Source organism: Stegodyphus dumicola, chromosome 4 (assembly GCF_044657685.1).
Source record: "Stegodyphus dumicola isolate Sdum_Otavi_A_Nest chromosome 4, ASM4465768v1".
NCBI lineage: Eukaryota > Metazoa > Arthropoda > Arachnida > Araneae > Eresidae > Stegodyphus > Stegodyphus dumicola.
In genome coordinates, this window is record NC_140771.1 from 5,783,594 (window position 1) to 5,806,743 (window position 23,150).

The 23,150-nt window shown below is 32.7% G+C and overlaps 1 protein-coding gene across 4 annotated transcripts in view; it reads left to right on the forward strand.

Moving 5' to 3' along the window:
• Nucleotides 1-23,150, forward strand: part of LOC118182375 (uncharacterized) — a 411,384-nt gene that overhangs the window by 90,366 nt on the left and 297,868 nt on the right. The gene's annotated exons all lie outside the window — the stretch shown is intronic.

The following is a 23,150-nucleotide window of genomic DNA, read 5'->3' on the forward strand; positions in this document are numbered from 1 at the left end:
ATTCAAAAAATGGTGATATCGGATTTTTGCATTTCCAAATTCTCTACACTTTTATCTTTCTAAAAATACTATTCTTTAATCTGTATGAAAATTAGAACTGTAAAAAATCTAGTTTTAATTTGTCATCGAATGCTTTGATAAATGAGGATTTTTACATAAAAACGTGTTTTTCTCCAAACGTGATTTTTTTTTATACTCGATGTACCTTTCCTCAGGAACTACTGCTCACAGGTATCTAAAATTTTTATGGCTTATTTATTAGGTTTCCTAATATTTATTAAAATGAGCTTTTTGTGATAAACTAAAATTAACAAAAAAATTTTGTGTCAGAAAAGTGCTAAATTTTACTATGCCTAACAAAATATTCTGTAAATTAAAAAAAAAAAAAAAAAAAAAAAAAAAAAATTAAAAAAAAAATTTGTGTCAGAAAAGTGCTAAATTTTACTACGCCTAACAAAATATTCTGTAAATTACTCTAAAATTCAAAACGTTTCAAAAGCTCATTTCAGTATAATCAGATAGGTATACTTTAATTACACAAAAAATTTCAGTCGTGTATCTACAACAGATTTTGAGAAAAGGTACATCGAAAATGATCCATTTAACATTGTCAGTATAGGGGTTGCTGTATACCCCTTAATGTATTTAGCCAGATGAATCAAATGTTTGATTGCCTGTCATTCGGAAATTTTCAGCATTGCTTTGAAAACATTTATATATTTGTAGATTAATAATTCTAAATACTACACAGAATGTCTTAAAAATTTTAGAAGAGTTTATTATATACGTTTATCTCTCTAAAATTATTTCAGAAAAATAAGAAAAATTAAAAGAAAGGAAAATGTATACTTACGTCCTTGCAGGTCATTTATTTATTTACAACCGAAGGAAATAGAACGAGAATATTGCTGTAAAAATTGTGAATTTTAGAAATATTAAGCTGATGATTGCAAATTACTGAGGAAATTATTGTATTTCCGAGAGCACGTTAGTTTTAATGAAAATTGCAAGAATATGTCAGATTTTTTAGTTTTTTAAAGCCCTAAAATATCGAAAATAAAGTTCGTGCTGAATAGTTATTTTAAAACTTTGATAAATTTATTCCATTAAAAAAACTATAAAATTCTAAAATATTTAGTTGCATTTGCTTGTCTTATATGTGCAAGTTGTATGTATATTGCTTAAATTAATAATAATATAGTAGTATATAAAGGCTGTTTTTTCTTAAAAAGGAAAGGTCTTTCATGAAGGAAATTATGAGAAAAACTTTTTGGGTGTTTTCTTAGAAGCATATTTAATAAAAATTCCCATAATGTTGGATTTAGTAATGCCATTTCATTTGCAACTGAAGTATATATAAAGATATGAATATAATTATATATATACGTATGTAATAGAATCTGTAGTAGAATGCAGGCGGTTGAATCCGTAATGAACGAGAAATGGGAGGCGAAGGCAAATTAAATAATTCAGACTGAGTTAGTTTGGGTTCTCAACGCATTTTGATTGGATAGTTAATACTGCTGTAAACTTACTATTGGCTGTTTAAGTTTTAGTTACATCATTAGTTTTTTACATCATCAGAATTATGTCATATGACATGGTTTAGTCTCGAAATGCTTTTACATTGAATTTTCTGTTGTATTAAATATGTGTATATACAGTGGGAAGAAGAAATTAATCATAAATCGTGTATTATTTTCCACATCAAAGTCAGCAGCTTAATCTATACTATAATAGAAATATTTTCATCAACAAAAAATCTGAACGACTTTTATTTGAACATTTACTTTGTGAAAACAATTTGAACTCTTACCTTTTGGGAACTATTTTCATTAAGAACATTACACAATTTCAATAGGCATTCTTATTTCAGAACGCTAAACTGTGCAATTGTTTTAAAAGAATACAGTTATAAGGTATTTCTCCCGCCTTCCTAGCGTGCCTTCGTGGTGTGGTGGTTTTCACACTAGGCCGGTATTCCAGAGGTCCGTGGTTCGAATCCCGGCGAAGGAGGTGCTCATTTTTCATCTTGCCTGCTTCCAAAGAATACCTAATGTCTGAACACAGTGTTTAAAATTATTATTGAATTCAAAATTTTTACGACTTTCAGTGAAATGTCAAAATATCCGTCAAAATTCTATGACAGTACTTTTTGTTTAAAAATTAATATGTTTTGTATTTTCAAAATTCTATCTTTCACATTTTGCTGCTGTAATGCTTTTTATTCCACCCTGCTCACCCAGCTTTTCTTTTGAAAGGGGGAATATGTAAGATATAACAAAATATGATAGCTGTTTTAACAAAGTAATTGTCGACCTCAAAATTAACATTCTCAATTTGGTGATTTCCTCCCCTGGGTACATCTTTTCTAGCAGGTTCCAGATTTCTGTATGTTATGTAACGTTTTAATGCAGATACCTAAATTTGTACATATATATATATATATTTACTTATGTATATGTAATGTTTTAACAGGCGTTTCTGAAAAGTTGTTGGAATAGATTATTTCTTTAATATTTCTGTGTTTCAGGCAGAATGAATGGAAACGCCTGAGCGAAATAGCAATAAATAAACTTTATTGAAAATTAAAAAAAAATTAAAACAATAATATCATTTTATAAACTGTTTAACAATTGGATGTTATATTGCTTCGAAGTCGTGAACCGCTTTGTGAATAATACAAAAATTAGAATATAGAACTTATATTTTATTTCTGTTTTAGGAGTAACGTAATATTGTACGTAGAATATCAGTTATTTTGATTGTTACGTATATTATAGTTCATTTAAAAGGTAAAATAGTTTCTGTCTTGTTAATATTCAAATAGCTTTAAGTGCAGACAACTTAGATAGATTTTTTTTGTTTGTTTTTTTCCCAAAGGCGGGCACTTGCCTATAACGGCATAGGCCACTCCTAAGGCCAGAAGTGGTAGCCATTTTACTGTGGAGGCACCTAATAGGCGACCACCGCTACCTCCTATGAAGGGCTGCGCCTGTATAAAACAAAACAAAACAAAACCTCCTATGAAGGGACAGACAATTTTACATCCATGCCTTCTCCGGGATTCAAACCCGAGCCCTTTGGTATCGCAGAGAGGCTTCCCTAACCACTATACTGTCTGGACGGCTAGGTAGCTTAATAAATTCCTATCTTTTTGAAAACTTATTTTTTACCTGAGGAACACTTAAACGAAAAATCTCATGCATTAGGAGAAGAACTAAATGAATAAAGAGCAGAGGAAATCGTCAAATAAATATTGCTGTTGTTGTGACTTACCTCACTTGTCTGACAGTAGCACGAAATTCATCCTGACAAGGAGTGCAAGCTTATGCCTGTCGTCGGCAAAATCCTAGAGTACTATACAGGTGACAGTAAGACTTTGTTCGGTATTTTGATGGACAGCGCCCCTGGGAGGGGACGGATCCGAAGGTATCCCACCCCTCTTCCATTACTACCTAACTCTGGAGAGGATTTTCGGCTCGCCGCATATTTAGAGTGTCCCCATGCTGCACAGACACTAAACATTTACAAGCATCCATGCCTTCTCCGGGATTCGGGCCCGCACCCGACGATTCGGCAGTTACTAATCACTTTTCCGACAGGCCGGTAGTGCTGGTCGTATACACATGGAAAGTTTGAACGACAAATAATAACGCTGTGGAAGTTATGGATGTAGAAATTATAAACTTCCGATATAGAAAACGCAAAAATCAATTGCGCTTTCGCCGGGATTCGAACTACGGATCTTCTAGTTTCTAGCTTGATCTGAAAACTATTCACTCCCTAACGACGCGCACAAAAGAATGCAATAATTCCTTAGACAGATAGCTAAGAAAAAAAAATGACCCTGTGCAATCGAATGAATGTAAACGGAACGTTACGGAAAGAGAAAACGTAAGAAATTTAACCCAAGAAACAACAGCTATTGGCAAAAATTATCAATTACGAAATTAAAAGGTGCCATTGAATTAAATTTAACTTTTCATTAATCGAATAGGAGTTCATAAAAGTGGCAACCGATTTACCGGAAAAAAAAAAAAAGTCTGAAAGGTTTCAGATTTTCAATTACGTCCAAATGAGCGTTCTTTTAACGTTTTGTGTGTTATCTTTATTTATTAAATATCATGTTCTTCGACTTAAACACTGAAATTCCATTCAACAGCAATGTTGCAAAATAATTTTAAAATGAGGCTATCTAGAATTTCCGATACACAGTTCAGCGCGCCATGGGTCGCTTTTAAATCGTTGAGTTTGTTAATCAAAAATTCGTTAAAGTTTTACTAAACATGAAGTCGATGATAAAACAAATTCCAAATTTCAATTTAGGCTTGCAGATGCCCATATTCGCAGTACGATTAAGTCATTCAAAATTGGATGGCTTTAGGTATCGTTGTTTTATTACAATTCCAGAAAATACATACATTCATGTAGATTCTTCATCATTTAATTTCTTCAAATATAATACAGGGCGATAGTATTTGGTGGCAACGATTTGAAAAGAAATTCGCCATTTGTAGGGTTCCGACGCAAAATCGCAAAACAAAAACAATAGTCCTTCAAGGACAAAGCCCCTTTGGACTAAAAAAAAAAAAAAAAAAAAAAAAAAAAAAAAAAAAATATGAAAGGTTTCAGGTTTTAAATTACGTCTAAAGGTTCGTTTTTTTTTTTAATGTTTGGTGTGTTATAGTTCGACCGCCTCATCCGCTACCATGAGCGCAAACACGCATGCGCCATTCAGACCGAATTTTTGTCAAAATAGTGTGGAAGGATTGAGTGAGTTTTGGCAGAATGCCAACCAGGGTTACGCTTCAGACGGTCGAACTATACCTTTATTTATTAAAAATCATGTTTTAAGTATCACTAAAATCATAAAATTCAGTTCAAGAGCAATATCGCAAAATAATTTTAAAATGAGCCTATCTTTAGAATTTCCGATAGAGAGTTTCGGCCGCCGGAGATAATTTTTTCCCACCCGTACAGTGTTGCCATTGCTCGTTTTGAAATCATTGAGTTTGTTAATCGAAAATTCGTTGAAGTAATACAAAATATGATTTAGGGCTTCCACATGCCCATATTCTATGGAAGATTACGTTATTCAAAAGTGGATGGCTCTAGGTACCGTTGTTTTATCACAGTGCGGGAAACATGCATACATTTATGTAGATTCTTCATTATTTAATTTATTCAAATATAACAGAGGGCGATAATATTAGGTGACAACGATTTGAAAAGTGATACAGCCTTTTAAAGGTTTCAACGAAAAATGCCAAAACGAAATTAATAGTCCTTCAGGGCAAATTGTCTGTTTGCGCTAGAAAAAAAAAAAAAAAAAAAAAAAAAAAAAAGGGTATTGTAGCCTTGCGCTAGTCTTGCGAATCTGCTTATTTTCTCTCAACAGTTCACATTTTACCATGTTCTTAATTCGCGAAGATACTTATCATTCGTCGCCTGCTGATCTCGCATTCTGATTCACGCTCATTTTCCAGCTTTGGATGTCATTATGTTAAATTAGCATGAAACTGCGTTATCTGAAGTTAGCATTTTTCTGCGCATTTCTCCCGTGTTGCAAGCGGAACATCATGTTCTGTTGGCGTTGTTTAACTTTGTTAGACTTCACAACATTTTCACTCATGAGACTGAACTGTTTCATTTTGTAATTAAAAAGTTTGCTTAAATCTGTTAGTTTTTGACTTAACTTTTCAACATTATGTTTTTCGCTGCTAAAGATAATACTAGTGCTAGGAATAGATACCTAAAAAAATGCCGCATAGTCATATTTTTCTATCGTCTATTCATTTCTTCATCATTATGTTCCATTCGTAACGCTCTTATACGGTATTGTTCAAATGTTAGAGGATATTTTGACGTCTATAAAAACCTATATATATATATGTGACATGATAAAAGCAAGGAAAAGACAAAGCACTGTTGACGTTGTAAGGTTTACGTTCGATCGAGAGAAGGACAACATGGGTTTTCATGCGGTACGTAATACCAGTGTGTCCCGGGACTTTCCCAAACGTTATAAGGTATTTCTCCCGCCTTCCTAGCGTGCCTTCGTGGTGTAGTGGTTCTGCACGCTGGGCCGGTATTCCAGAGCTCCATGGTTCGATTCCCGGTGAAGGCGATTGCTAATTTTTCATCTCTCCGGCTTTCAAAAAATACCTAATGTCTCTACGACACATGATGAACTGAGAGAAGATTGAGGAAAATAGAAAATGTATGTCAACACTTAACGTTGCATCAGGATTTCTAAACGCATACTGCTATGCTGATTTTGAAATCTTTGTAATTTTGGTCTTGAACAGTGTACGGCATAAGTGCGAAGAAAATGATGCTTAATACTAAAGCTAAAACGGAAAATAAAAGTTATGAGTTAGTAGGCGTGAGTGCAAGAGCATATTAGTAGACTGCGAGCTTAGCAAAAGCATAAAAGAACCTTTACAAAAAAAATTTTTTGCGACCGTTAAAAATCTGATTTCAGATTTTTATTTTTTAATTATTGAGAAAAGGTAAGAGGATTTAGTTACGAAACACGAATTCATGTTGCATGCCTAAATATAAGATGGTTTCTAAAAGGCAATAACATTGGTATGGCTTCATCTGACCCTCTCGAGCAACGTTTATAAATTGTCAGTCAAAATCTACGTGTTTCTAATTTATTAAATAAATTTATATTGGATAGACAAAGTTGCTACTTGCGTGCATAATTTTGAATGGTTTGGCAGGACGTGGGTTTTGTACAGAAATCTTCTTTTGATTCATGATCCACCGAAGTAAGACCCTGTTATTTATTCGCTTTTTCTTTAGGAAGGGACCAGTTTAAGCTTTTAGAGTTATTTAGATTATGGTTTTAGAGTTAAAAGTAAAACCCTTAGAGGACTAGAGGCTTCTCCTCCATTGTAACTGACTGGAACATGTGCCAACAGAACAGACGGTGGCTTGAATGGGAAACATGAAGTAAGGAAATAACATATTAGGTTATGCAATTATTGTGTTAACTTCAGTTCATGTTTTAATGAACCTTTCTTTGGCTGTATCATATCGATCAATCCAAGCAGCGATGACGCATAGAAATTATCGTGCCTTGTTGCTGCACGGCACAAGTGGATGTGCGAAGTAGTTCCTGAGTTCGGATTCTAGGGACGGCTAGGAAATTTTCCATGCTGTCCATTAAAAGTAAAACCCTTAGAGGACTAGAGGCTTCTTCTCCATTGTAACTGACTGGAACATGTGCCAACAGAACATGCGGTGGTTTGAATGGGAAACATGAAGTAAGAAAGTAACATATTAGGTTATGAAATTGTTGTGTTAACTTCAGTCAGTCTGATGGAATCGAATAGGTTGATATTTCAAAAGTCCTCTGCACATTCAGAAGTCTCCAAAGAAAAAACATAATGAAAAAAGGTGGCCCCATGAGGAATTAGACCGTTATCCAGTTCCTATATCTTCCTCAGCCTTCCTTTGCATCAAGTAGTTAAGACATCCGGCTAGAAGGTTGAAAAATTCTTGATTTGATTCCCGGTGAAGACGCCGTTAGTTTTCCCTATTTCCTGCTTCAAAAAATCAAGAGTGTGTATAGCGGCATCGGAACTTAAATGTGGATATCATCTGAATCAGGCCGGCTGGGCGTTGCATGTCTTTCCAATAAATGGGTAAGGTTTTAAGTAGATTTCAATAATGTAAACTGGGACCAAACCTTTGGTAGACGCAAAGCGACTAATCGGTACGTCTAAAATAACAACAAAGACTTGGAAAGGGTGAAAAAGACCCTTTATTGTAAACTCAAATAGGTAAACAGAAGGCAATTCTAGTGCTTACAAATCCGCCAGCATTTACGGCGAGAACTCAAAATAGAAATTCAAATGTAAATCTACATAAAGCAATTTATCCCGAAGATGGCTCGGATTTCATCAGCGTGAAGTTAGCCATTGTCAACAATAATGCAAAGCCGAAGCTTGGACTCTTATCTTAGAATAGCAAACCTAGTATCGGGGACTTCAAGAAGCAGAACACGCTCTGTCTTAACAATCTGTCAAACCCTAATTTATATACGCGTAAGCTAGATTTGCTTTCTGGCGGGAAAACGGAAAGAAACTGATTTCTATCCTAGTTCCAAGTGACAATAAAGATTCCAAACATAAAATAACTGGTTGAACAAATTAAATAAACCTCCCAAATGTTTTTAAGTGAGGAAGAATATAAGGAATTCAAATATTTCTCCCATTTATTCCTTGTTTGGATAATTTTACAGCTAGAATCGTATATCTCTTCTCTGAGAAAGAAATTCTTATTCGAATCCCAAAGAGTGTAATCTGATTGTCATTGTTTCCAAATTCCAGAGCCTAAGCTCTATATTGCATACGAAAGAAGCTTCTAAAAAAGTTGTTTCATCGTTCTCCAAAAGAGCAACATGTTTTTGAACATCTCGAGTTTCTCTTAGCGGTTTTAATTAGTGACGTTTAAAGATTAAAAGCTTTTATGAGCTAGCGCCAAGCTTTCATTTATCTTTCCCATTACATAACAGGACGTTCCTCATTAGCATTAAAAAGGAATTATCTAAAATGTATTTCCTAATTTATCTGCATGTCTTCTACTTTATATCTAAATTATCATAATTTTATCTATATTTATTAATAACATCTTTGAATGAGTATTAATTTGTATTTATTACGTAATGATTTGTTTCCAATACCATGTACTGTGTTCATTGCAAAATTTTTTCTCGATTCTAAAATTCTAATTCTTACGTACGCTCTGGTCTGCAATAAAAATAAAATCTAATACTGATAAGAAAATCTTATATAAAAACATAGATTGCATTTTCTTTCTAGATTTCTTTTTAATTTTCAAACGATAATGAGCTTTTTAATAGTTTTGATATTTTCCTGTTTAAACCCTTTTGCATTCAAAATGGAAGCGGTAAAAAAGGCGCTGAAGTTTTTAGAATAATAATTCGACTTTCGCACTTTAGCGGTAACATTGACAATACACATTCGAAATTGAAAAGACTATTTGCATTAAAAATCACATATAATTAGCAAAACTTTTATTCATTAATCGTAGGTAATCTATTTATTTCATTCATTAATCGTAGGTAATCTATTTATTTCATTAATTAATCGTAGGTAATCTATTTATTTCATTAATTAATCGTAGGTCTGAAATAAAGACCTACAATTAATCATTGAAATAAATACCTATACTTAATTTTTATTTACGGTTAATTGTAGACATTTATTTATTAACTAATCCCTAACTCATTAATTTGCTTATTAACTAATTGTTTTGTTTATTAAATAATCTAATTTATTAACTAATTAAACAGTTGCCAAAAGCAGAGGCGCCTGGAAAAGACCTCTGGAAAAGGCCAGGCCAAACCCTAGGTTGTATTTCTTCTTCTAATAATATCATTATCGAGATTCAAAAAGAACTGAAAAATCTAAAGGATAAAAATATTTCGGTTTCATTTTCATTTGTTCGTGGTCATACAGGTGTTGTTGGGAACGAACGAGCCGATTTCCTTGCTAAGACTGCGACTAAGCGGGAAATTGACACTTTTGTCAATATCCCCAATTCCTTCTATAAGAAGGTCATCTATGAAAGCATTGTGGAGTCGTGGAATCACGAATTCATTAATTCAAATAAAGGGAGTTTAACTAGAAGATTTTCCCCTTCTATTAAAATGAGATTGTCGTGTCATAATTTCTTCACAAATTATAAATTAACCCAGTTTCTTTCCATGGGAATTTTAAAAGTTATTTGAACAGATTTAAGTTGAGTCCTGAGTCTGTCTGTGACTGTGTCCTCGGCGGCGAGGAGAATGTAGAACATGTGCTTCTTCTATGTCCTAAATATGAGAGCGAAAGAAAAGTCTTGAAACTGGGACTGAAAAATTTTAATATTAACTGGCCTCCAGAGTTTTACCAATTTATTTCCGAGAGAAGTGCTTTTAACACTTTTTGTCAATTCATTGTAAAACTGTGTAATCATCCTTGATTTTATTTCAATTTTCTCTTCTGTTTAGTTTGTATTGTGTTTCTTACTTACTTCTGTAAGCCCCATGTGATACTATGTGGTACATGGGGAACTTGTTGTGTTTCTTTTAATAAAAAAAAAAAAAAAAAAAAAAAAAAAAAAAAAAAAAAAAAACCTAGGTTGTTGAGCCAATGAAGAAGAATATTAATTAAATAACATTAAATTGAATCAACTAATCCCTGTTAGTTAAATAACATTAAATTGAATAATAATAATAAACGGCATGAAATAAGCCGTTTTACAATCCAAATTTCCGGAAAATGACCTTTTAAGCTTCATGGTTTGTTACAGTGTAGGTTTTACTGTTGAATGTTTCTACCCTTTAAATGCATGTGTGAGACCTTTTGAACTTTTAAACTGTGTCTCCTGTTGTAATAAAGTTTGTTTTACGTATCCTAAGAAGCTGAAAGTTCTCAGACTTGTAATGTCACATTAACCTAATCAAGACGAAACTGTTCGGCTTCCTTAAAGCGGTTTCGTATTTCGAAGAGCGAAAGGCCTGGAAATTTGATCTTGTCCCTAGTGGGATTCATTTTATAAATGTGTTTACCGTCACTTTGGCTGTCTGGAGTGAGTCGCAAGGGAATCGCACACACTGATTTCTATCCTAGTTCCTCAACGACTCGCCTTCAGACTTTCCTAAACTAGTGAGTCTGTGTTTTGAATTTAAAAAAATTCTTTCTTTTTTTTTTTTTTAAAAAAAAAGACACTTTTGCATAAAATATGTGCTTTTTGAAAACACGCGTTAACATTTTTACGCTAAAAATGTGCATATTTCGGCTATTTATTTGAACGATTCAGAATTTAACATTGTTACTTAGTAAGGAGTTGCGGTGAAAGTAACACGATAAGAGATTTGAATGTTTTAACGTTTGCAAAAACTGTTTCAGAAGTTTTTTTTTTTTTTTTTCTGGGTGTGTATGTAAGAATAAGGTTTTAAACACTATCTTATATCTTAGTACCTTATGCTGAGATGATACTATATATATGTAAGAAAAATAAAGAATATGTAAAAGATTAAATTAGCAACGTAAATTTCCCTTCTCAGTTCTAAAAATAGTAACTTCTCTCTGCACTGCGTCATTTCTAGATTAATCCATGTCATATGACTCTTACATAATTCTAGTGATGTAAATGGAACTAAAACTCAAGCAGCCAATGGTAATTTTACACACATACATATATCTCTATCTATAAGAATAAATTGAATTTAATTAAAAAAATTAAATTTAAATACATATTTAATTAAAATTCTTTGCGCCATTGCTGCAAGGAATGAAATTTAATTTAAACAAATTTAAATTTAATTTTTAACAAATACGTCTAAAAGTAAAAATGCAAATTTAAATTCTAAAAAAAAGGAAAAAAGCCAAAATAATTTTTAAAAAATGTGCAAACATGTAAAAGATTTAATTCTCGAACTAATCTACAATATCATTTAAATTCAGAAGCATAAGCAAATCAAGTGCAAAATCAATCCATGAAAATAAATTTACTAATTTAATAAATTAAAATTAAATTAAACAATTTTTTTTAAAAAAATGCATATGTAAATGACCGTTGAGTAGGCAGGAGACAGACTTATCAAAGGGAAGTTGCCTTGCCCCTTGCCCATGCCTTTTACCCTTGCCTGCATGAATGACGAAACACGAATTGAATGATTGGAGAGTTAGGTTTGGAGGCAACTTCCCCTTGATAAGTCTGTCTCCTGCCTACTCAACGGTCATTCACATATGGATTTTTTTAAAAAAATTGTTTAATTTTATTTTAATTTATTAAATTAGTAAATTTATTTTCATGGATTGATTTTGCATTTGATTTGCTTATGCTTCTGAATTTAAATGATATTGTAGATTAGTTCGAGAATTAAATCTTTTACATGTTTGCACATTTTTTTAAAAATTATTTTGCCTTTTTTCCTTTTTTTTTAGAATTTAAATTTGCTTTTTTACTTTTATACGTATTTGTTAAAAATTAAATTTAAATTTGTTTAAATTTATCTCTATCTATATATATACATACGTAATATGTCAGCAATAGCGTATAATATTTAACTTTTTTATGTCATATAAATCAGTTAGAAAACATTATTTACAGCAAATTTTTCAAAAATACGCAAAAACTATAAATACGAAAATACGAGGCTATTCGCACACTTTTTAAACGATTTTGCTTTGCTAATTAAAAAGGTACACTGTGCTTGCAAATTTTTTTTTAACCTGCAGCTACATTTACGAATGTATTGTTACGGATTTTGTGTTTAGTTGGCTAGTTTTGGTAGAACTGTAATTAAAGTTTTTTTATTTCCCCGTGTAATGCAGCGCGAGACGAGTTTTAAGAGAAAGCTACGCCGAAAAATTAAAAATACAGGAGCGCGCGCATTTAATGAATAGATATCTCGTAATTCTATTCTTTTGCTTTCCAGAAACCTCGATAAAATACCAGAAGCTTCTCTTGACTCATTAAAAAGCTTATAAAAGCCGGAGAAAAACATCTCAGTTCAGTTGTTTACTAAGTTTCTGTTGTTGATTGTAGCGAATTCGCGGTGAGATCGTATTAGTTTCCTCTGCGCTTTGGATTGAGTCCTATTTAACGTTTTAGCAGTTTAAAATGCAACTACTGTGTGATATTGTACAAATATCTGTGAGGGACAATTTCAGCATTTCTTTTTATTTCTTGTGATAAAAATAAAATTTACTGACCCTTTCGTTATCTCGTCTGCTACTTCATAATTTTGTTTTCAAGAAAAAATGGCGCTTTTAAAGTGTGGAGTCATTAGCGTTTGTGCTGCTGGAGACATGGAAAATGAACTCCAGACCAAATTCGAACTTCACACCTCTCGAATACGCGTCGAGTGTGTTTACAGTTACATCACGAAGGCATGCGGAGAGAAGGGATAAAATATTTCATAAAAGAAGAAACGAATGGAAGGCTACGTTTGTGCTCTTTTCGAAGAAAATCATTCGTACCTAGTTATTAAACAACGCTCAGAAAGCCATGGGTTTTCGATCGATTTATTAACAAACTCTACGATATGAAATGCGCAGTGGCAACAACTTTCAAAATAAAGCAGATTTTCATCTCCAGCTTGCAAGACTGTTGCCACTGGGAAAAATCAGGGCGAAAAGGATCGTTTTTCCGATTTTTTAATTAACATCTCTGATTTTAGCTACGTTTTTTTGGAAGAAAGTGGACCTCGACCTTTTCCAAGGCCTAGAAAAGAATCGTAGAAAGTCTGGCGGCAATAGCTGTAGTAGTGACTGAGTTATTAAAAGACACAAACACACAAACTTTCGTCTTTATATATATATATTACAGCTTTTATTTTGTATGGTATTAATATTTCAAGAAGCATACTTAAAGATCTCAAGCAAAGTAAATAATGATGAAATTTAAGTGGTATCAATAATTTAATGAAATGGCACATTAGTGTCCTAGTAGTTAAGACACAATGAACACTGATAGTTCGACCTCGCCCTGGATCTCATTTGCGTGAGTGTTCCGAGCCTACATGTAACGTGACTTCCAGTTAATTTTCCTGAGAAAGTCTTCCCCGAATGCATCCTATTTTTCAAACAGATAGCTTTAACCCAACACAAATTCGTTGAAGGACAACATTTTAATTTTAAATGTAATAAAATTATGTTTTGGAAACGACTTATAGTTTTTTTTATAGATTTTTAAATCATAAGTTTAAAACTGATTATCTGAATCAAGTAATACGAATTGATTGCTAAGATACCAGTTTTCTTGTTTCAGTTTACAATACTTTGATATACCCTTATTTTATTTTATTTTTTTTTTTAAATCTTAAGATTTGAGTACGCCTTAAATTGTTTCTTTAACTTGAAAAGAAATTACTTTTTTTTTTCGAAAAATAATTTTAAGTATAAAGAATCATTTGGTAAAAACGTAGCTTTTGGTGTTTACTTGTAGTTTTTAAATGAATTCTGTTGTCAAGAAAAAATATCTGCCGACGATGAGTTTTAATAAGATTTTGAAAATCTTTACATACATTTCATTAAATAAAATCAGAAAAAATGAGTTCGAGACACTATCGGAATTTTTTAGTTTATCTAATTTAAACAGAGAATGCTTCAAATTTCGATTTCAATTTGCATAAATTTAATAAGAAATTAAAAAAGTATTTTTTCATGTTTCCTGATGAATGTCGATTCATTCTCCATATTAATTGCATCATCAATTTAATAGCAATAATACCTGAAATCTAAGCTAATTTTTAAAGGATATGGATTATTCGATGTACACTGCGGTCCCCCCCCAAAAAAAATGAGACAGTTCTATATCTCCCTTTTTACTGGGCCGATTGACGAAATTCAAATTGCGTTTTTCGTGTTCTCGAAAGCGCGATTTAGGATATGTATTGGATTGATATATAGCACTGTTCTAATATAGGTATTTTGACATAAAATCGGACTTTATATGAAATGACATGCCAATTTTATTCCATATTTCGATTCTACTACTCAAAATTATGCTTAAATATTAAATTTTGTAAAATTTGGTGCGAAATTTTAAAAATTTATCTTGGCGTATTTTTTTTCTGTTTGCGTCAAGAACAATTCACCTGGCGAACTTCTTAATTTATAGCAACCTATTTTTCTTTTCTTTTTTTTTTTTTCATTGCAAGAGAGTGGAAAAAGGGTCACATTCGATACTTTCAAATAATTTTAACATAGTGCTTCAACCTCATTTGGCATTATTATCGCTTGTAACGAATATGCCAAATTTCGAAGAACGCGAATATGTCAGTTCACGTATATCTTAAGAAATTGTGAATAAAAAACTAAACTGTTTTGCAGGTGTGCCTAGAAGTACATCTATTTTAAGATGATATTAAAAATTTTACAGGCTGTAATAGAAAGTTCTTTTCAAAAATTTATAAAAATATTTAAAAATACAAATTTTAAAAATACTTCATAAAAATAGGCGAATTATATTTAGATTAAGCTTAAATTTCGAATTCTGGATGAAGGAATCAAGTAAGTTTAATAAAAAGAGAGGTATTAATAAATATACATCAAATTCAATTAATATTGATGAGTTAAAATTTTGAGGTCTAATTTTTAAAAACTACTCTTGCGATTTTTACAAAAAGTTGGCAGTTTCTCATAATTTGAGTCGTAGAATCGAAATGCGGAAAACATTGGCATGCCATGTTTCTATATTTATGTCAAAATACCTACATTAGAACAATGCTTTATATAAATCTAACGCATATCCTAAGTTGCGCTTTCGAGACGTGAAAAACGCAATTTGAATTTCATCAACGAGCTTAGTAGAACGGGAGATATAGAACTGTCCCCTTTCTTTCTTTTCTTTTCTTTTTTTTTTTTTTTTTAATACGGCAGTTTCAAAGCGGTTGAAATAATTTGGAAGAGAGTAATACGTTTCATAAGTTATTGGGCAAGCCGGGTTAAATACAGTCGTTAACCTTTTTACGAGCGTATGAATAAGTATGATCCAAGGCACTTTAAACTCGTATTTCTTTGGCTTTATTGGTTTAGTTGACTATGCCAAAGCACAGTAGAGCTATCCGTGTAAGAGGAGGAATGCCTTCGTGGAGAACTTTCTAAGGGAAACTGTCTCGTGTACACTTTACACATGGGTAAAACCAGGAAGACGCTCATGCAGCAGCCCGTTCGCTACGAGTCGAACCAGGTTGGAACTACCAGTGTTCAGCGATTTTACCGTTCGGCCGCTGGTGTGCATACAGTATTTTACATTGTGGCCGTTGAAATCGGTATATTTCTCATAGATTTACTGCTCCTGTTTTTTAGCCCAAGGGCGTTAGTCCAGAAGGGCTATTGATTTTGTTTGGCATTTTGCGTTCGTTCACTATAAATATCGGTTCACTTTTCAAATTGTTGCCACCGAATACTATCGTCCTGTATTATATTTAAAGAAATTAAATAATGAAGAATCGGAATAAATGTATATATGTTTCTCGCACTGTGATAAAACAACGGTACTTAGAGCTATCAAAATTTAAATAACGTACGTGTAGACCCGAGTATGGGCATCTGGAAGCTCAAATTTGGAATTTGTTTTATTATCTATTTCATATTTTGTAAACCTTTAACGAATTTTTGATTAACAAACTCAGCGATTTAAAAGCGAGCCATGGCAAGCATGTACGAGAAAAAAAAAAAAAAGCATTTTTATCTCCAGCGCGCGAAACTGTGTATCGGAAATTCTAAAGATATGCCTCATTTTAAAATTATTTTGCGATATTGCTGTTGAACTGAATTTTATGGTTTAGATGCGAGGAACATGATGTTTAATAAATAAAGATAGCACACAAAACGTTAAAAAAAACCCTTAGGGTGTAATGTAAAATTTGAAAGCTTTCATATTTTAATTAATTTTTTTTCTTTTCTTTTCCTGCTTATTTTTGTTGTTTTGTTTTTTTTTAAATATACCCACCGCGTGTACAAAAATATTATACATGCCCGATTTTTATTTTCTGGTCGTAGACGTAGAATTCAGTTTGGAAAAAAGTTTTAAAAGGCGCAAATATTCACGATTTGGCATATATAATTTTTTTTTAATTTGTAAAAATTACGAAATTTAACATTTTCTATGTTCTTGCGATCCCTATACGTATACCCATTTAAAAGAACTGTATTCTGAAAAATGTAGACCACCCTTTCAAATTCAGGGACCGTAAACAGATTCGAGAGAGGCATGTCTGCACATGTACAACTTGCATTAAAAAAAAAAAAAAATCTGAAATGTTTCAGATTTTAAATTACGTCCAAAGGGGCGTTTTTTAACATTTTGTGTGTTACCTTTCTTTATTAAATATCATGTTCCTCGCGCTTAAACCATAAGATCCAGTGCAACAGCAATATCGCAAAATAGTTTTAAAACGAGCATATCTTTAGAATTTCCGATACAGAGACTCACGCGCTGGAGATAAAAATGTTTTTTCTGCACAACGTTGCCATTGCTCGCTTTGAAATCCTTGAGTTTGTTAATCAAAAATTCGTCAACATTTTAAAAAATAGGAAATCGATCATAAAACAAATTTCAAATTTCAAATTTGGTCTTCCACATGCTCATATTCGTTGGAGGATTAAGTTATTCAAAATTCGATTGTTCTATGTACCGTTGTTTTATCACAATACGAGAAATATACATACATTTATGCAGATTTTTCATTATTTAATTTCTTCAAATATAATGCAGGACTCTAACATTTTGTGGCAACAGTTTGAAAAGTGAACCGACATTTATGAGTCCGACGCAAAATGCCAAAACGAAAATAGTCCTTCGGGATTCAAATCCCTTTGGACTAAAAAGGGGGGGGGGCAATTCTATATCTCTCGTATCTGACTCGTATCTTTACAGTCGTTACAGTCGTTAACCTTTTTACGAGCATATGAATAAGTATGATCCAATGGATAAGATTTAACTTGCGTTCTTCATGTCTCCAAAGCGCGATTTGGGATATATAGTATCAGACTTTATACACAGCATTGTACTAAAATAGGTATTCCGACACAAAATTGGACTTGTTTTTAAATGACATACCTATTTTTTTTCCATATTTCGTGTCTGTGACAGAACGAGGTTAGGGGACAGAATTTAAAAAATCGGATTTTAGAAATAGGTTGAAGGAAATTAAAAAAAAATAATAGAATGTTGATATTATTAGTAAAGTTTCTTAAGTTGTGTCATATAATATAAGACAAAAAAGTGTTTTATAGATTGTCTTCGTATATTTATTTAGATGAAGCCATTTATGTGTTCCCGTTCATTTCTAATCCGCTGGCGCAGACAGTTTAACTGTTGACAGCGAAGCAAATGTCTCGTTAGGGAAATATGCAAATACGGCTGATGGCTATCGTAGTTCGTAATGTGTAAAATGTAAGATTAAATATTCTTAGCACATTGTGATTCTCCCAGGGAAGAGAGATTTGTATTCAGGTGTTGTGCATTCCGGTGTTTAACTTTCAACCTGTTTTACTCTGACACTACTTTTTTATTTAAAGAAAAATGTAGCAAAAATGATGTTTGGGTCAAAGATTCTTTGCTTTTCTGTTTTGGAAAAAAAGACTGGACAGTGTGCATTGACCTCGTTCTCTTGATAACTCTTTTTCGTGCAGTGGTTTATGAGTAAGACTTACACATTATGTATTCTTAATTTTGCACATGTTCCACGTACAATGCATAATATGCGAACGCGAAAGTATGTCCAAAATATATGAGAGGAAAAATATGTAAAACTGATTCTTAAGGGTCAGATTTCCTTTGAATTTCTGCATAATATAATAATGTTTGTTATCTTTCGCATTAAATTTAATGTTGTCTCGTGAAATGGCATGAGCGATGAATCAATGCCACTTTTGTTGTACACAAGCATGGAAATGTTCAGAGAAACCGACATTTTATCAGCAAAAATCACAAAAGCAGAAATGCTTCTGTTCTTGAATAATTCATAGCAATACGAGTCGTAAGCTATAAATTGAAATTTAATGTGAAATGCAATGTAAGAAGAGATATTTTAAGCAATAATTTGCCCCAGCAGATCAGGATGTATGGCAAAACTTTCAATAGAGAAAAAAGAAACTGAAAATATTTTCAATGAAAAATATCTGCCACTGTTCTAAAATTTCTTGATACGTAAGAAGCTAGAATAGAAAAAAAATATATCCTTGATGGTAGACATTCTTTTTTACTTGATTGGACGAAATAAGGGAAGTATTGTAATCGCGAAAAATTCCGAGTATCATATTTCAACGAAAACATCCATTTTGACTGTCCTTAAAGGACTCTTTTTCCCCAAATGAATTATAAAACTGGTTTAAAATGGATTCAGAAGATTTCTCTACACTGCTCTGCGTAGAGAAGAAACTACAAGGCAGCTTTTCTACCCATTTAAAAAACAAAATGGCAGTTTAATGCGTCGTTGACTAAGTAGCGAGACCTCCATTTTCCGCTACGGTCGGCACAGTATAAAAACTGATTATAGAGTGAATAAACTGGAGTATCTTCCTTTCAAGTAAAGCAGTTAAAATAACTTTGTAATATAATTAATTATGTAGGGTCCTGCTATATCTATAAGCTTGTGTTAACGTCCTGCAGACACAACTAGACTGGAAGTGAGTTGTCGCTCTAGTTTGAAACAAAGAACTATGTCTTAAGAAGATTAAAATAACCTTTTTACTTCCTTGTACGAAGTAAAAAGGAAGTATTGTAATCGCGAAAAGCTTCAGGCAGCATATTTCAACGAAAATATCCACTTTGACCGCTTTCGAATGCAATTTAACGATGTTTTTGCGTGATATCTGTACGTAAGGACAGAATAAAAGACTCTTTTCCTCCAAAAAAACTAAAAAAACTGCTTTAAAATGAATTATGAAGAGACTTTTTCGTGGCGTCTGTACGAACGTACGTACGTATCTCGCATAACTCAAAAACGAGTAGCCTCAGAACGTTGAAATTTTGTATATAAGACTACTATAATATGCAGATGTGCACATCGTATTTTGGTTTCAATCGGCCGCGCCAAACGTATATAAATATATTTATAAATATATCCACTCTGTTACCTGGCTCAGTGATCTCAGTTTCTTTACTCTTATATGTTTGTAAATTCTACATTTTTTGCTTTAAAAATGATTGAATTATGTTGTTTTTATATTCCGGTTAAGGGTTTTATGCCTTTAGTATATCTGTATGCAATATTTTTAGAATTATCAACAATTTTAAAATTGTTTAAGTGCCGCTAAGCCTAATTTGATGGCGGCCATTGAAGTTTACATTTGAAACAGGAGACTAGTGGATTTGTTGCCAATCTAGAGAAACTTAGCTTCGCAACAACACAGATAACGCATTCATTTATTATTGCCATTTAAATCATGCTTAATTCTTTCTTGAATTTTTTCGAGGAAATAAGCGTTTAAGATTTACTTCGTAATTTTTAATACAGATATTTTGAGTTTTTATGTATTTTTGCCTTGTCGCGAAGTGAGAACTGAATTAGTTGAATGAGAAATACTCAATAGTCTGTGAAAAGCTGTTTCTTTTTTGTTTTGTTTGCTTAATTTCTTTTATACATCGTTCTAGCTTTATTATAGTATTTGAATAGAACATGTGGCAACGATTAGATAATTCTTTAAATGATATAAATTTTGTGCATTCAGAGTAATATGAATGAAATATAATACTGTTAAGAAACCTAGCGCCAGAGTGTCGCTATGGTAAACAAAGTGAATTTTAAAGAATGCATTTATTCTATTGTGGTTTATGCGCTTTCGGCGAAGTAGGTTTAATTCAATCTTATAAGTTTAAATAAAATGCAAGAAAAAATGCGTATAATTTAATATTCCGTACAAGGAAGTCATGTGGTGTACACATCAGATTTTTTATTTCACTTTCAAATGATCAGGAGGCACTGATTTTGCGACGACAATTTATCTCTAGTTGCGGGTACTTAAATTAATATACGATAAAGTTAAATTCAAATGTAGGTAACGTAGTCAGAGACCACACACAAAATAGACTACTTAAGCTGGTCCAAGATAATTACCGGCGCGAATTTTAAAACTTCAATTAGCAGGATGTTAAAGCCGGAATAACTGTGGCAGAGAGGGCGAAGTAATAGCAAGACGAAACAGTCAGAAGTTCTAGCTCTGAAACATGCAACCCCCGGCTTATACACAGTAACCAGTTTGCATTCTGGAGGCGGGGGCTGCGAAAAGAAGAAGTTAAAATTAAGCCCAGTTCATAATAACCGGTTAATTAACATAAAAATTCTACAATTATAAGGTTTTTTTATTTACTATAACTTACCAATTCATTTTGCTATCAATTTAATAACTGATTTCAGTAAATAAAAATAAACCTTTTATTTTAGAGGCTGTTCCTTGTTCTGATAAAAGTTAAACAGCCCCAAACCTTTAACAGATATAAAGAGAGTTATTGCTGTGTCTGAAACAACTACAGAGATTTGGAAACGTTTACATAAAACTTTTTATTTAAACGAAACTGTGCATATAAATGCACGCTTGTGCTAACAAAATCAGCCACAACTCGTGGTGTTGCAACTAACGTAACAGCAATTTCAATTTAACACGTAGAATGGTAGTGAAAGACTACCCAATTAAATTTTAATCTACGCTGGGTCATAATTTCTAGCCGGCATATCCAATTCAAACGTCGGCAGCAATAACGCAGAGCCGAATAATTACAACTTAGCAGAGGTGGAAAAAAACTAAATTAACGTGCCCACGAAAAAGACAGAAACACGCTTTATCTTTGCAATCCAAAAAGCACAGTTTTAACCCTTTGACCTCTAACGGGGCATATATATCCCACTAAAAGTTTAAGAATTAGTTGCAGGGTTAAAAAAATTATTTAGAATCTCCTGAATTTTGGAAATTATGTTCCAATAGTTGGAAAATCAAGACGCCGATGTGCTCGTTGTACACAAATGAACCTAGAAAAAAGAACAAACATGAGTTGCCCAAAGTGTGTAATGATGGTTTATGCAAACAATGCTTTACCCTGTACTATACATGTAAAATCCATTTGATATGTTAAAGTTTTCCAGAATAATAGGTCCGCTTATAGTAATACGATCGCTATGTGTGGAACATGTGTATCCCACCATTAAGTATGCTTGGAACATACGTGGCTTTGGCTTAAAACCCGTTTGTCAAAAAATCTTAAATGCTAAATTTATCTTATTTACGACATATTTTGTTCACTTGGATAGAAAACGGCGTATTTTTTTTTTTAATTCGTAGTTGGGTTAATACTAATTAACTAAATTTACATCCTGTTACGAAAACGGAAAGAAGTTATACCAAATGCAGAAATTATAAATAACTGGTTAATTTAAAGAATAATAATCGTATAACTTAGTAAGAAATATAAAACAGTTGTTACCAGCAAATGATTGTTCGTAAATCGAAGGCATGATTGCCGAATAATGTATTTTTCAGAGACTATCGTACTCCTGAACAAAAATGCGTCCCAAATTCCCAAAATGATAAAAGAAATGCGTATACAGAATTGAAGACCTTTCTTGGTCGTAAAATGCCACTGGCTACTTCCCCGCTGTGAGGAGAATTCTCATAAATAATGCGAGTTTAGTTGAACACACCAGTAAACCAGCTGAGCAGAGCGTTTTTTGATGCCACATAACTTGACTGAGACTTGACTTCGTCCTCTTTCACCTCCAGGAAACACTAATTGAAAACGGGAAGAGTGAAGAGATTCTTTGGCTTTCGCATAAATGGGTTTTTCCGTTTCTGTTATGTTACTAGTGATTCAGCTGGTTGTAGTTTTCGAAAAACACAGAAAAACAACTTCCTGCTGCAAGATAGTTTTCTGTTTTGAATCAATAAAATTTATTTTAAAATAAAACTTTCGAGTTGCTGGTACAAAATATCCACAAAAATAGTGTTTTAAATTTGGCATCTTTGTTTGCAAAATTCAGTCTTTTTGCAAATAATTTTTTTTTTGGAACATGACAAGAGTTACCTAATCAATATTTTATTTCGACGAACAACCGTGATTGTCATTAGTGACTTCGACTGCCGTACCAAAAATCGGGTTTCAATCCCGGAGAAGGCATGGATGTTTGTAAATATATATATAGTGTCTGTGCGGCATGCTGGCGCTCTAAATATGCGGCGAGCCGAAAGTCCTCTCGAGAGCTCAGTGGCAAGGGAAGACGGATGGGAGATCCTCGGACCCTTTCCCAGGTTGTTCAATACAGTAATAACAAAAATAGTATTATATGGTGCAGAAATTTGGGCGCAGCCTATGACTGTTCGGAAACAAAAACAACTGCAAGCCATACAACGTCAGTTTCTTCTCCGGATCACAAAATGTTGTAAAACAACATCAAATGCTGCCCTATGTGTACTTTCAGGAATAGCACCTCTTCATACTTTAGCACAAACTGAACATGCAAAAGCCACAGTTCTCAAATTAAAAAAAATCCTGCATATTACATGATGAAATATTTAATCCAAACAATTTTGAAATTTCAGTCAACCCCTACAGAAGATATCCTGCTTCTAATCCTAAAATATATAGCACAATAAAACCTCCAACCTGTCATATATCTC